Genomic DNA, 15,617 nt, shown 5'->3' on the forward strand with positions numbered 1-15,617 from the left:
TCTTAACCACTGAGCCAACTCTCCTGCCCGAAATCTTAAGTTTAAGGGCAGGGTGGGGGTGGGGGGCGTAAAGACTTGGAAATACACACCACAGTTGTCCTTGATGGCCAGAGCTCTGTTCCAAGAGTGGACAGATCTAATCAAAGCCCTAGAAATGCCAAGTGTGATGGCGCAGGCCTTTAATACCAGCACTGGGGATGCAGAGGCAGGCGGAGCTCTAAGTTTTGGGCCAGCTTGGCCTACATAATGTTTCAGGACAGCCAACGGCTACATAATAGAGACCCTGTTTATAAATAAACAAGCACATAAATAAAACTCAGCATCTGGCTGCCTCATGAGGGCCCCCCAGGGAGATCTTCATTTGGTTTCTGTGTAGGTTAGTCACCTACTTGTCATCTCTTTCCTCGACCTCCAGAATGCTAGGCACATGTTGATGTCCCTGGGGGTTACTTTTTCCACAAGAATATTGGTATAGCTGGTTCGTAGCTGAGGGCCCAAGACTATAGCAACCAGAGTGAAAGGAACCCTGACCCGGCATCGTTAGGGCCATCCTGGCCAGCTGAGGGGATGGGAGAAGAAAGCCTTTGTCAGCTGACTAGGTGTCTAGGAGTAAGAAATACAGATAGAGATGATAAATAATGTCGTTTTGAGTTCTGTGGTCACTTCCAGTCACCTGGTGACTATGGGGAAAATTTGTCACGGATTGAGGGTGTTGTAAGTGAGGGTGTCCATGTGTCAGAGAATCACCTCAGGTGCTGGCCTTCAGGCAACTACTTTGGGTTTTATAACCCGCTCTCTCTTTAACGAGCCAGCTGGGCTGGCTGGGCCTGACAGTTCTAATACAGATCTACCTGTTTCTGTCTCCCCAGCGCTGCTGGATTACAGATGTGCATCATCGGGCCTGGCAGGCTTCATTTTGAATCTGAGATCTAGAACTCAGGTCCTCACGTTTTCAAGGGGACACTGACTGAGCTATGTCATTCCCCTACCCCTAGGCACACCCTTTTCGTTTGTTTGTTTTTCGAGACAGGGTTTTTCTCTCTCTTCTGTGCCACCACACCCGGCCCCAACACTCTTTTTAAAAGTAAGCTCAGTTCAGTGGGGGCAGTGGTGGTGCACGCCTCTGGGGTTGGCAGAGGCAGGTGGATCGCTGTGAGTTCGAGAGGCCAGCCTGGTCCAGGACAGCCAAGGCTACACAGAGAAACCCTTCCTTAAAAAACCAAAAAGAAAAAGAGAAAAAGAAAAAGAAAAGAAAAAGTAAGCTCAGTTTACCGCAAAGCGCACAGCAGACATGGCTGTAACTGAGCCTACCTGCCTCAGATCCATTCCTCCATAAGAGGCCAACTACATGTTATACAGAGTTGCTCTAGAACTAGACTAGTCACCTCGTCACCTAGCTGCAGCATTTAGAACTCAACAGGCCACCTGGGCGTGCGTCCTCCTGTCTCCCACCTTCCCGGACTGGAAGGTGTGCCTAGCCCTGCTTGCACCTCTTTTGCAGAACAAAGTGAGAGCTAGCTAGGTAGGACTTGTCTGAAGTTGCGGAGCGAAGTGACAGGTGTCTAGCTCACCTGACAGTGGCCTCCCAGAACTAGCGCCCAACCTCAGGACCCAAGCTTCTCTTGGTTACCTACCCATCCTTTGGAGTGAGCTGAAACCTATGACTCACTCTCCCCACCCGACTTTCGGTCCCGCCTGGGACAAGGCGTGAAGGGACAGACCTATCTGCAACTTGGGGGGGGGTACAGAGAAAGTTCATAGGCTCGGCCCGTTCCTTACGCAAAAGATACTGGCTCTCTGCACTCTAATAAAAAACAATTAGCCTTTAAAACACGTTAGACACGGTCTTTTATTTTCTTAGCTGATATTATTCTACCCGAAATTGGGCGTCGATTTACCTTTATTCCCATCACCGATTCACTTGGTTTGCCCTCGCCTCTGTTTACTCCGATTGCGGAAGTCGCTCGGGTGGAGTTCCCGGGACACTACCTTTGAATACGTCTTTTGCGTACTTATTTAATTGGCATTGGATTTAGACCAATGGGATAGCTGGGAGCCCGGGGCGGGTGGAGTAGGTAGCCAATCAGAAGGGTTGGCGGGGTGTGGCTGCGTCCCTGGGCGGGGAATCACGTAATGGCGGATTCAAGCCGGTGGAGTGCAGTTGGGGGCGTAGCGCGCTAAAGGGGGGCGTCCGGCTGTGTACCAGCCCGCGAAGCGGTGGCCTGGGGCGCGCTCCGTGGGGGACACGAGCCGGCTGGGCAGCCCTTCATGTCGCAGAGGGCGACTGCGTGTGGTCAGGTGAGCAACAAGTCCCCCTGGGCGCGCCCGGCTGTGAGGCGCGAGCGCCGGCCTGGACGTCCCTGCAGGGTCCTGGCGATGGGGTGGGGAGGGGAGGGGATGACATCGGTGTCCGCCCTGGCTGTCGTGGCTCGCATGCTGTCAGCCCTGTGGCGACACTTCAGGAGTGGTGGTGACTCAGAGTGCCCTCCGGAGACTTGGGAGGGTCGGCGAAAGTGTGACGACCGGTGGCCCTGCCACCAACTCACTTGTGTGTGCTCTTGAGCAGGTCACTTCCGTCTTTGCACCTCAGTTTACCGTTTGTTAAAAAAGACTTCGCAGAAGTGTGTGAATTAGGTCTCAGCAGTTTCCCGAGCTCTTGGATAAGTTCTTCTCCGGCTGAGCCTCAGTTTCCATATTTGGACCATGAAGTAATATTGAGGTGCTCTTGGAGGTCCGGGGCCTTCCAAACTGGGGAGTGGGTAGGACACTAAGTGTGTTCGTGCACGTGTGCACAGAATGAGCTAGAGAGAAAGGAGCGCTGGCTTATGGGGCCACTTGGACCAAAGCATGGGTGCTACCCAGATCTTGACGGGGTAGGGCCAGGTCCCTTTGGTCCTTTGAGATGAGGAAGTTTTATACCGTCGTTCATAGATTCAGAGATGATGAGGAAATCATTTGGAGCCATTGGGGCTACTGTTGGCATCTAAGCCCAGCACTGAAGAGGAAGAAAGCCAAGAAAATGTTAATGGTTGTCCTACTGTGTACCAAACCTTAAGCATGTGTTCTTGTTTCGTTTTTTTCCAGTTGTTCTCACAGGTTTACGGATGCGGAAGCCCAAGTTTTAGAGAAGTTAAGTAACTTGCTCAGGGCTACACGGTGGTGTGTGGCTTACCAGTGTGCGGGTGTTTCCTCTGGGAAGAACCAGGGTAGAGGTGCTCTCTTAAAAAGTTTGCTCTGAGCAGGGCGTGGTGGCGCACACCTTTAATCCCAGCACTCGAGAGGCAGAGACAGGCGGGTCTCTGAGTTCGAGGCCAGTCTGGTCTACAAAGCGAGTCTAGGATAGCCAAGGCTACACAGAGAGACCCTGTCTCCCGGAGGAAAAAACAAACAAACAAACCCCAAAAGTTTGCTCTGTCAGAATTGGAGGGAGGGGTCTAGCCTAGAGATTCGATTTCACTTCTAGTGTGGAGACAAGGCTAGGTCTTGAGCTCAGGATTATTAATTATAAGTCCATCCCCTTTTTCTCACGCTGTGACTTTGAAAGGGCCATTCCTATGTATTACCTCAAAGTGTGTCAGAACAGCAGAGAATTCAGTTCGAGTCCCATGCAGGTGTCCTGCAGAAGAAAGTTCACTCGCTTTTGGAGTATAGACTTGAGTTTTGTTTCAGAGTGGTGCCATCTCTGTCTTTTCTCTCCTCTGCTAGAAGGCTATGTTTTATTGGGAGGGAGAAATTACCCATCTGTTAGTTTAAATTTCTTTAAGTTCCTTGGGGGTGAAAGTTCAGATAGCCTGCTGTGCTCTCTGAGCTTAGTGTTCCTTTCTTTGTATTTTCCTTATCTTATAACTGAGTGAAGACTTTGGGTAGGAGGTAGTTGGGTGCCTTAGCCCTTAAGTTTTCTAAATCTCAAGAGCTTTGGGCTAATCAAAAATAGGTCCAGCTGTGGTATTGTTCTCATATGTGGTGGGGAGGAAAGTTGGAGGAGGAAGTTGCTGGGAAAGAGGGCGTTTCTTAGCTGTGGAGCCAATATTATTTTCTTTGTTTGAAATTCTAAAACCAGAAAAGCAGCAACTAAAGGAGGAAGGAAGGAAAGAACTTCCAAACCCTGCTTCCTGTCAGAGAGCTGGAAGGACCGTCCTGGGCCAAGTGGGAGGCAGTGCTTGCCCTGAGAAAGGCCATTAAAATGGCTGGACTTTGAGAACGGTCTTCTTAGAGCCTAGAATCCAGAATGGAAAAGTTTTCAGTCTTAAATCCGCTAAGATACAGTTTTTGTTTTTGTTGTTGTTTTGAGATAGGTTTTCTCTGTGTAGCCTTGGCTGTCCTGGAACCTACTCTGTAGACCAGGCTGGCCTTGAACTCAACAGCGATCTGCCTGCCTCTGCCTCCCTGAGTGCTGAGACTGAAGACGTTCACCTTCACCCAGTTTAAGATAAATGTTTAAGAAACATTTTATGGCGTTATCACTGCTGGTTCATTGTTCCTACCATTCTTTCTAGTCTTTGTTGTTGTTTTTGTTTTTTGAGACAGAGTTTCTCTGTGTTGGTGTCCTGGACTCATTTTGTAGACCAGACAGGCAGTCTTGACATAAAACTTTCACATTAATTAAAATGTAGTTGATGAGCCGGGCGGTGGTGGCGCACGCCTTTAATCCCAGTGTCGGGAGGCAGAGGCAGGTGGATCACTGTGAGTTCGAGGCCAGCCTGGTCTGCAAAGCGAGTCCAGGACAGCCAAGGCTACACAGAGAAACCCTGTCTCAAAAAACCAAAAAAAAAAAAAAAAAAAAAAAAAAAAAGAGAAGCAGTTGATGGGCATCTTCTCTTAGGTACCAAAATATTCTTTTTTTTTTTTTTTTTTTTTTTTTTTTTTTGACACAGGGTTTCTCTGTGTAACAGCCAAGGCTGTCATTGATTGTCTTTGTAGACAAGCCTAGCCTGGAACTCACAGTGACCTACCTGCCTCTGCCTCCCAAGTGCTGGGATTAAAGGTGTGCTCTGGCCCAAAATACATCTTTTAGTACTTTCACTGTACTTGATTTGATAAGGTAAAATGACCCACTCCACTTTTTTTTTAATTGTGTCTGCTAAGCAGATGCACTTTACATCTGAGTTATAGTACCTTCCCTCTCTGTCCTCCTCTTTTTTGGGGTGGGGTTGGAGACAGAGTTTCTCTGTTACACAGAGCCCTGGCTGTTCTGGATTTTCTTTTTAGCCCAGGCTGGCCTCGAACTCATAGTGATTCTCCTGCCTCTGCCTCCTGAGTGCTGGGATTAAAGGTGTGGACCACCACTACTTGGTGCTGTTCTCCCCTTTTATAAATAATAATTGATAAGTTCTTTGCTTCTTTATTTCCTTTTTTTTCCCTCTTTATTTCCTATAGCAATTGAGAGAAATAGTAGCTTTTCTGTACACTCAGAGAAAGATTTGTGCTTGCAGAATTTTAGAGCTGATTTTTTTTTCCTTTAGGAAAGTGCTTAGTGTAATGTGGGATAATCACTAGTAAATGGAATTTGGGGTTCTTTCCACTCCCCATCTCCCCCCCCCCACGTCCAGTGTATTGAGACAAGTTCTCCTGTAGCACAGGCGTGCCCGGAATTAGCTATGTTGCTGAGGACGACTTTGAACTCTTTTTTACTTATTTATTTTTTAAGGTTTATTTTATGTGCATGGGTATTTTTCCCGCATGGATGCATATGTGTACCATGTACATGCCTGGTGCCACGGATTCCCTGGAACTGGCACTACAGCAGTCGTGAGCTGCCGTGGAGGTGCTAGGAACTGAACCCAGGTCTTCTAGAGGAACATCCAGTGCTCCTAACCACTGAGCTATTTCTCCAGCCCCTGACCTTGAACTCCGCCCCCTTTATATATATATATATAATTTATCTTATGCACATTGACGTTTTGTCAGCATGTATGTCTGTGTGGAACTGGAGTCACAGACATTTGTTAGCTACCATGTGGGTGCTGGGATGTGAACACCGGTCCTCTGGAAGAGCAGTCCTTGCTTTTAATCTCTGAACCACCTCTCCTGCCCCATGAACTCTTTTTTTTTTTTAAAGATTTATTTATTATTTATATAGTACTGTGCCTGCAAGAGGGCACCAGATCTCATTATAGATGGCGGTGAGCCACCATGTGGTTGCTGGGAATTGAACTCAGGACCTTTGGAAGAGCAGGCAGTGCTCTTAACCTCTGAGCCACCTCTCCAGCTCCGCCCCATGAGCTCTTGACCCTTGTACCTCCACCTCCTGTGTTAATGGTCTAGAGGCTTGTTCCAGCACCGCGATGCATGCTAGGTAAGCCCTCTGCCAATTAGACTACATCCCCCGTCACACTCTGTGCACTCTTATTTTTTCTGAGCTACTTCTACTACAGAGTGAAGCTCATTGTTTGACGTTGAAAGGTTTCTCCTTCTCTTTCTAAGAAACCCCAGGGCAACAGATTTTAAGACTTTTGTTCTTCAGAAGACTATGGAGCCACTGTATTTGAAGGCTTCAGTTCATCCTCCTATTTGAATGACTCCATCCTGCCTGATAATCGGACTTTGGCTGGGATGCAGAGAGGGCGTGGAATGGTGCATGGGAAGCTGCAAGGGGAGTCGTTGTGGGATTGGACTACCTGGTTTCTTCCCATTTCATAAGTGCTGATAATGTTGAAAATAACTGTAAAATAGTGAACTAGCATGGTACATTCTAAGATATGCTTGTGATTCTGAGCCAATTCTACAAGTCAGCCAGAGTCGTGGCTCACACTTTTAATCCCAGCATTTGGGAGGCAGAGGCAGGTAGATCATTGTGAGTTCGAGTCTAGCCTGGTCTGCATAGTTCCAGGACAGCTAGAACTACATACTGAGACCTTGTCTTGAAAAAAGAAACAAACAAACAAAATAAATCAGATAAACGTCTTATATTGATTTTGTGTTTGTAATTCCTAAAGACCAGAGCTTCAAACTAGTCATATCAGGATTTACCATGAAGAATATGGTTAATTAAGTGGCATAAGAGCGCCGATGTCAATACATTTAGTGTGTGTGTGTGTGTGTGTGTGTGTGTGTTATGCATGTGTATATATATGTGCCACAGAAGGTGTATGGAAAGTTTGGAGGGAGGAAAGGAAGGAGGAAATGATGTAATTATATTATTATTTTTAAAAAAAATTATAAAAGCTTTCTACAAAATCAAACAAGTCATAAAATTGCTTTCCTCGACACTGTACTGCTGCTGCTCTTTCTTTCTTTCTTTTTTGTTTTTTTGAGACAGGGTCACTCTGTGTAGCCCTGTCTGTCTGTCTGGACTCTTTGTAGGCTAGGCTGGCCTCAAACTCACAGTGATCTGCCTGCCTCAGCCTCCTGAGTGCTGGGATTAAAGTCATGTGCTACTATGCCTGGCTGTTTTTGTTTTGTTTTTTAATATGGAGATTGAACCCAGGACTTCATATATGTTAGGCAAGTGCCATACCACTGAGTCACATCTGTAGCTTTTTTTTTTCCCTTGAGACAAGGTCTCACTACGTAGGTCTGACTGTCCTGGAACTCACTATATAGACCAGGCTGGCCTCAAACTCACAGAGATCTTCCTGCCTCTTCTGTCTCTGTTGGGATTAAAGGCGTGTGCCACCATTGCCGAGCTGGGTTCATTTTTATATGATCACTGGATAGCATTTTAGGCTTAGTAACTGCTAACAATACCTCTGCTTTATTCTTTTTTCTTTATTAATTAATGTATCTGTTTATTTCACATCTCTGCTTTATTTATTTTTATTTTATTTTATTTTATTGTGGTTCTGTTGAAGTCCTGCCCGCCGTGTCTGCTTCTCTAGCTTCGTCTGTGTGGGTTTCTCTTAATTCCATGTCATGGTCAGATTAGAAATGTAAACAGCCTCCTGTTTGCACCCCACTAGGTGCCAATAGCGGTGTGACATCCCCTCCCACTAATGTGGCACCCAGAAATATCTCTAGACATCGTTAAGAGGACACTGGAGAGCCAGTTTGCTCAGTTGAAAAGCACTGAGTTAGCAGAGTAGCTCGGTGGCCTGCGGAAGGCCGTGAGTGCAGATGCCTGAGATGGACGCCTGGCTGCTTCTGCTCCTTCTTTCTGGGTAGAGGTCTTCTGTCTTGGCAGGAGAAAAGAAATTGAGGGAAATCAGGAAATGATAACTTTAAAATGGCCACATTATTTTTATTCTGTTCAGATTTTATTTTATCAAGTTAAACTATATTGGAGCAGTACAGATAGCTGAATTATTTATGCAGATCTATGTAAATTCAATTTCTTACCACTGATTAGGATTAGATGGAGTAAAGAGCTAGTAGACTATTACTTCCATGAATGAAAGACTCAGAAAAGCTTTAGGCCTAAAGATCAACCAGAACTGCCTTTTAATTTTTAACTAATTAATTTATTTATTTTGTTTTTTCGAGACACGGTTTCTCTGTATAGCTCTAGCTGTCCTGGAACTTGCTCTATAGACAGGCTGGCCTCTCATTTATAGGGATCCCCCTGCCCTCGCCTCCCAAGTGCCACTACGCCGACAAAATTAAAACTATTTAAAAAAAAAAAAAGATATATTTATTATGTGTATAGTGCTCTGCCTGCACGTATACCTGCAGGCCAGAAGAGGGCATCAGATCACATTATAGATGGTTGTGAACCACCATGTGGTTGCTGTGAATTGAACTCAGGACCTCTCGAAGAACAGCCAGTGCTCTTAACTTCTGAGCCATCTCTCCAGCCCCCAAAATTAAAAAACAAAACAAAACAAAAAAACCTACAACTCACAAAATTGAGTAACAACAAAATGTCACCCCCAAATATGATGTCTTAGGCAGAGTTATGACTTTGTGTTGGGCCGCTTCCACAGCTATCTTGCGGCTGTAGATTGGACTTCTTGCTGTACGGTTGTGTAACATTAGCATCACTCACATCTTAGTCACCATTAAGGTAGAGTTGAATGAATTTTTTTTTCCTATTTCATTTGAAGTTATGAATGGTACTCTAGAGAATTCAAATGTATAGTCATGAATAGTATCTCAGAATAGTTACCATTTATGCAAATGAAACACACTTCTTAACTTAGAAACCAAACAGAATTGAATTAGAAAAGAGAAGAATAGAAGCAAGGACCGTACAGAGGGAATGCTGTTCAGACACAGGCGTCGCTTAGAACAAATTTGCTTCTCATGATTTCTAGATATCTAAAAATAAACAGGTTGAGATTGACGGGCAAGATTATTAAGCTTTGTTTATGATATTTACTTTTGAGCTCTGGTTTTCCTTTTCTCGTAAAACATAGGAAAATCTAAAGTGTACTTTCTTGATTGTAAGATTAATTTCAGTTGAATAAAATTAAGTTTTTTTTTTTTTTTTAAGGCTATGGATGCCTTTTTTTTTTTTTTTTTTTTTTTGGTTTTTTGAGACAGAATCTCTCTGTGTAGCCTTGGCTGTCCTGGACTCACTTTGTAGACCAGGCTGGCCTCGAACTCACAGCGATCCGCCTGCCTCTGCCTCCCAAGTGCTGGGATTAAAGGCGTGCGCCACCACGCCCGGCTATGGATGCCTTTTTATTCAGAGAGTTATGGTTCATTTAAGTTTCTGTTTGAGTGTATGCATATCTGTTTATTACACACATATATGTCATGTAACTTACACTAATTTAAACTTTGTAGTTGACACATTGAAGAAGAACATTTCTTTTGCATTGATTGATTGCTTGATTGGTTTTTTGAGACAGGGTTTCTCTGTGTAGCCTTGGCTGTCCTGGACTCGCTTTGTAGGCCAGGCTGGCCTCGAACTCATAAAGATCCGCCTGCCTCTACCTCCTGAGGGCTGAGATTAAAGGCGTGCACCACCACTGCCTGGCTTCTTTTGCTTTCAAATATTGAAAATTACCCCCTTTTCCCATGATGCCATTGTTCTAGCAAATATCAAAGACCTTTTCTAGAAACAGTTTCTTCTATTCTCCTCCTCCTCCTTCTTCCCCTTCTTCTTCTTCTCTCCTCCTCCCCCTTCTCATTTTGTGGCACTGGCACTCACCTAAAGCCTCATTCGTGCTAGGCAAGAGCTTCCCGCCTGACCTACATTCCCAGCTCTCTTTCTGCTTTTTCATTTTGAGACAGGGTCTTACTAAGTATCCTAGGCTGGCCTTGAACTCACTCCGTAGCCCAGATGGACCTTGAACTTGCTGTTCTGCCTCAGCTTTCCAGAGGTTGGCATTAAGGCCTGTACCATCAGGCCTGGCTTCAGGACAGACCTTTAAAAATTGTTTACCTGTGTAGAAGATCTTGGGTCATACTTGTTGGTATTCCCTTCCATTCACACTGGGAACCAGAAGAGGATTTTGATAAGCAGAAGGCCAACTTTGTCCCTCCCTGCCTTGAAAGCTCCCTCGGGCCCGTGGGTGATGATTTACAATGCCCTGAGCCCCTGTTATATTCTGTTATGGTCAGTCCCCAGTATTTGAGATAAGCTATGTTAGTAGCTACCTTTCATATTTTGTGAAAACATAGGTTCAGAGATAAACTTTTAAAAAGTCACTGTACTCACGAATAGCAAACTTTAGGCTGAAATGTGCCTGACCTGAATTTTTGATCCTCCTACTTCTATCTTTTAATACTGGAAGGAGCTCAGTCTGTATGGTTTTTGTTTTGTTTTCTTTGAGACAGGGTCAGCCTAAGTTGCCTTGTCCTGTCCTGGAACTCATTTTGTAGATCAAAAAAAAAACCAAAACAAAACCTGAAGCCAGCCATAGTCAGAGCACATTTTTTTTTCTTGTTTGTTTGTTTTTTTTTTTTTTCAAGACAGGGTTTCTCTGTGTAGCCTTGGCTATCCTGGACTTGCTTTGTAGACCAGGCTGGCCTCGAACTCATAGTGATCTGCCTGCCTCTGCCTCCCAAGTACTGGGATTAAAGGTGTGCGCCACCATGCCCGGGCTAGAGAGATGGCTCAGCAATTAAGAGCACTGACTGCTCTTTCAGAGGACCTTGGTTCAATTCCCAGCACCAACATGACAGCTCACAACTGTAATTCCAGGATCTGACGCCCTCACACAGACATACTTTCAGGCAAAACATCAATGTAGATTAAAAAAACATCAATGTAGATTAAAAAAACAACAATAGCATAAAGGATATAGATACTGTCATGCCTATAGTCATAACACTTGGGACACATGGGTAGGAAGATTGCTGTGAGTTCAAGGCCAGCCTAGATTATAGAATGAGATCTCTTCCTCAGCACCCACCTCAAAATAAGTCCACTTAGGTTTGATTGTAATTTCTTGCAGCCTCTTTTAGCCTGTTTGTTCATCTGTAAAATGCAGAGTATATTTCTGAGAAACATTTGGAGGATTAGATGATATTACTCTTGCCTGGTGCTGTGGCATACACCTATAATCCCAGCATTCAGCGGGGCAGAGGCAGGTGGATCGCAGTGAGTTCGAGGCCAGCCTGGTCTGCAAAGCAAGTCCAGGGCAGCCAGGGAACCCTGTCTCAAACCCCCCCCCCCAAAAAAAATCTGCTATTCCTTAGTCCTGTGCTCAGTAACTGTTAACAGTGTTTACCTTATGTTAAGGAATGCCTATTTGGTTAGGCACATATTACAGAATGATGGGTTTTTGTTTTGTTTTGTTTTCCCCTCAGGACAGGGTTTCTCTGTGTAACAGCCCTGGATGTTCTTGATCTCGCTCTGCTTTATAGAGCAGATCTGAAGGTCAGCTGGCCTTGAACTCACAGACATCTGCCTGCCTCTGCTTCCCAAGGGCTGGGACTAAAAGCATACACCATCACCGCCTGGTCTCACTTTTTGTTTTTGTTTTTGTTTTTTTTAATGATACAAAATGTATAGTTAGTTTTACACGATCCTAGTTTGTTGGCAACTTCCAAAAAAGCACTGTAGTCAGGACCTCACTGATGTACCTTTGTTCCCAGCAGGCCTGCTCAGGGTGTTGATCTTGGCTGCTTGAGTGACATTCAGTTTCTTCACAGTCTACTCGGTCTGGCACTTGTTGACCTTGACATCCAGGAACATAAGTGTGTCATTCTCTTCTGTCTGCTTCTGGCCAGCTCTGTGGTCAGGGTGAACTTGGTGATGGTGAGCGGTCAAGCTTGTTTTCCTGAGTGTGTTCTTAGGAAGATATTTGGAGCCTTATTGTCCTGGGCTACCAGAAGTGGGCGATGTCCAGCTCTGCAGTGTGGGTGTGGCATTCCATGCCTTTCAGTAATATCTTCTTTGCATTTACTGTCTTTGCTTTGGCTCCGACTTTGGGGTGACAGTGGGGGTAGCAGAAGCTTCCTATTTCTCTTTGGCCCCATTTTGATGAAAAGGAAGATTTCTATTTAAAGCTTACACTAGGGCAGTGGATCTCAACCGTCCAAATGGTGCAACCCTTTAGTACAGTTTCTCATGTTATGGTGGCCCCCGACCATAAAATTATTTTCAGTGCTAGTCATAACTAATATTTTCCTGCCGTTATGAGTCATGATGTAATATCTGTGTTTTCTGGTGGTCTTAGGCAGCCCCTGAGATGGAGACTTGCGACTACAGCGCGAGAACCATTGCTCCAGGGCTTTGTGGAGGAGAAGGCATGAAAATGCCAGTTCCAAAAATTAAGGCTCTGTTGCCTAAAATTCATAATTTGTCATAGGAATTTCTTTGGAAATGTTACCTATGAATGTCTGCTACCTTTGAATTTGATTTTTCTTACATTCTACATTCCCCACTTCACCAGTGAGTTTATTTTAAATTCTGGATTGGGACGTAAGCTATTACTTTTTATTGGGTCTAGTAAAAGCAATAGCTACTAAATACAAAAACCTTATATTAAAGTTTTTCTCTTCTCATAGCAGCCCTTCAGATCATCACAGATAAATGTCACCCGCCAGCCACTTAGCTGGGTGTAGTGGCTCAAACCTTTAATCCCAGCACTTGAGGCCAGCCTGGTCTACATAGTGAGGTCTAGGCCAGCCTGTTCTGCATAGTGAGGTCTAGGCCAGCCTGGTCTACATAGTGAGGTCTAGGCCAGCCTGGTCTACATAGTGAGGTCTAGGCCAGCCTGGTCTACGTAGTGAGGTCTAGGCCAGCCTGGTCTGCGTAGTGAGGTCTAGGCCAACCTGGTCTGCGTAGTGAGGTCTAGGCCAACCTGGTCTGCGTAATGAGGTCTAGGCCAGCCTGGTCTACATAGTGAGGTCTAGGCCAGCCTGGTCTGCATAGTGAGGTCTAGGCCAGCCTGGTCTGCATAGTGAGGTCTAGGCCAGCCTGGTCTACATAGTGAGGTCTAGGCCAGCCTGGTCTACATAGTGAGGTCTAGGCCAGCCTGGTCTACATAGTGAGGTCTAGGCCAGCCTGGTCTACATAGTGAGGTCTAGGCCAGCCTGGTCTGCGTAGTGAGGTCTAGGCCAGCCTGGTTTGCGTAGTGAGGTCTAGGCCAGTCAGGCTGTGTAAAGAGACCCTGACTCAGGGGGAAAAAAAAGCCCAGATTCTTGGGAGGGGGAGGCAGAACCAGGAGTTCCAGGCTATCCTTGGCTACATAGTGATTTCAAGGCTAACTTAGGCTGCATGGATTACATCCCGCTTCAGACACACAGAAAGAAAGAGAGGGAGAAAGGGGGGGAGGAAAAGGAAAAGTTTTTTAAAAAATGGATGCCCTGTGATTATACGCCTAAGCCTACTAAGAACAGAATTTGAAAGTTCTGCCCTACCAAGCATGGTGGTACGTGTTTGTATCCTGATGATTCCAGCACTCAGAGGCCGGAAGCCAGAGGATTATGGAGTCAAGGCTGGTCTGGGATGCATAGCAAGACCTTACTACCTCAAACACTTGGTGGGCTAAACAGCCGTGATGACAAAGTAAAAACGTTGTTTTGTAACTTGTAAGAACTGATGCAGAAATAACTTACATTTTACCACTTTGTTTGATATTAAAGTCGCTTATAGATGTGTCTGTATTTTTTAAAAATTCTGCCTTTCTACAGAAGTGTCTCTGTCTTTTGTTCTTTTCAGTTATCTTTCTAGACAGTTTCTATTTTACCTTTTCTGTATGGCGACCACAACTACACATTCTATTCTAGGGACAGACACACTGTGGCTTGTACCAGGAAGAAGAATGTGTCCTGTGTTCCCTAGACTTCCGTAATCACACGCAGCATTTTCCTGGCTCTTTGGAGCTGTATTCAGGGTAGAGATGAGAGACTTTAAGCCCCTTCCTGTGTTCAACAGCTACCTCTAGAGCTCATCTTCTGATAATTATAGTTTAGACTATTTTTCCATGACTACATTACCTTATTTATCTACATGGAGGCTATTTTTCTACAATTTTGGACCCATCCAACCTTGGACCTTCATATTTCTTACTAGTACTGTAGATTCCAAACTATATTCAATAGATCTTTTTTATTTTTATTTTTTTGGTTTTTCGAGACAGGGTTTCTCTGTGTATCCTTGGCTGTCCTGGACTCACTTTGTAGACCAGGCTGGCCTGGAACTCACAGCGATCCGCCTGCCTCTGCCTCCCGAGTGCTGGGATTAAAGGCGTGCGCCACCACGCCGGGCTTGGCACGATGATTTTTAATTATAATTGAATTGTGTTTGCTGTAGATTCTTGGTAATACAGTACAGATGCTTTTTTCTTCTCCTGTCAATAGAAGTCAAGTCTTCACATGATACATTTCATATTTTCTTTTCTCGATTTTGTTAATTCGTTTGCTGCCTACCAGACCACTTGGGAAATGCTTTGTCAAACTCTATTTCCTCTAACTCTAAAAAATACCAGCAGGAATTTTGTTAACACTTGTCCTGTTTTTTAAAATATTGGCATTTAAAACCATAAATCCCAAAACATCTTTATTAACAGATTTGTACAAGGAACGGAGCTGGGAAAGTCACCTGTATTTCTAGATTGGCAGAGAATTAGTACCGTTGTCAACTTTACCTAAGTATTTGGAAATGACCTTATTGTATGGTCCTGGGGCTGTGTTAATGTTTGCTGGAGAGGAGTCTACCAGCCCGACTCAGGGTGTGTGTGCTGGCTCACTGATCACCAGCCTCGTAGTGCCCGTCACCATCTTTTAATCACAGTTATTTGCAATAGCACGCAGCTGAAGTTGAATCCTATTAGATGTTGGCCTTCACTAAAGAGGTGTAGTATTTTCTGGTCAGTAACTAAACAAGCTCTACAAATTACTGTAGTACAAGAATATATGAATTAAAAAAATATTCTTAAAGGAGTATGTTTTCCTGCATGCATGTGCACCTGGTACCTGAGGAGGCCTGAGGAGGATATCCAGTTTCCTCAGCTCAGTTACAGATGGTTGTGAGCTGCCATGTGTGAGCTGGGTCCTCTGCAAGGGAAATGCCTGCTCCTAGTGGCTGAGCCGTCTCTCTCCAGCTACAGGGTTTGTCTTTGTTTTTTAAAGAAAGGGTCTTATTACACAGTGACCTGTCAGGCCTGGACCGCTGTATGTAGAAGAGGCTGGCCTCGAACTCACAGAAATCAGCCTGGCATTGCCTCCTGAATTGGGAGTCACCAGTGATGGGCTGGTTTTTTTTTTTTTTTTTGAGACAGGGTTTGGGATAGTTATAGTGCAGGCTGGCACTATGCTGTGCTACACTGTTCCTGTACTGTTCT

At 45.0% G+C, this 15,617-nt stretch overlaps 1 protein-coding gene across 2 annotated transcripts in view; it reads left to right on the top strand.

Moving 5' to 3' along the window:
- The first annotated feature begins 2,094 nt into the window (after positions 1-2,094).
- Positions 2,095-15,617, top strand: part of WASF2 (WASP family member 2) — a 59,891-nt gene continuing 46,368 nt past the window's right edge. Inside the window, exon 1 of one of the 2 annotated variants that reach the window (XM_084787500.1) lies at positions 2,095-2,298. The gene's annotated coding sequence lies outside the window, so the exon portion shown is untranslated. The remainder of the gene's footprint in view (positions 2,299-15,617) is intronic. The other variant, XM_084787502.1, reaches the window with a different exon arrangement.

The sequence above is a fragment of the Acomys minous genome (assembly GCF_964271855.1).
Source record: "Acomys minous genome assembly, chromosome: 6".
Taxonomy (NCBI): domain Eukaryota; kingdom Metazoa; phylum Chordata; class Mammalia; order Rodentia; family Muridae; genus Acomys; species Acomys minous.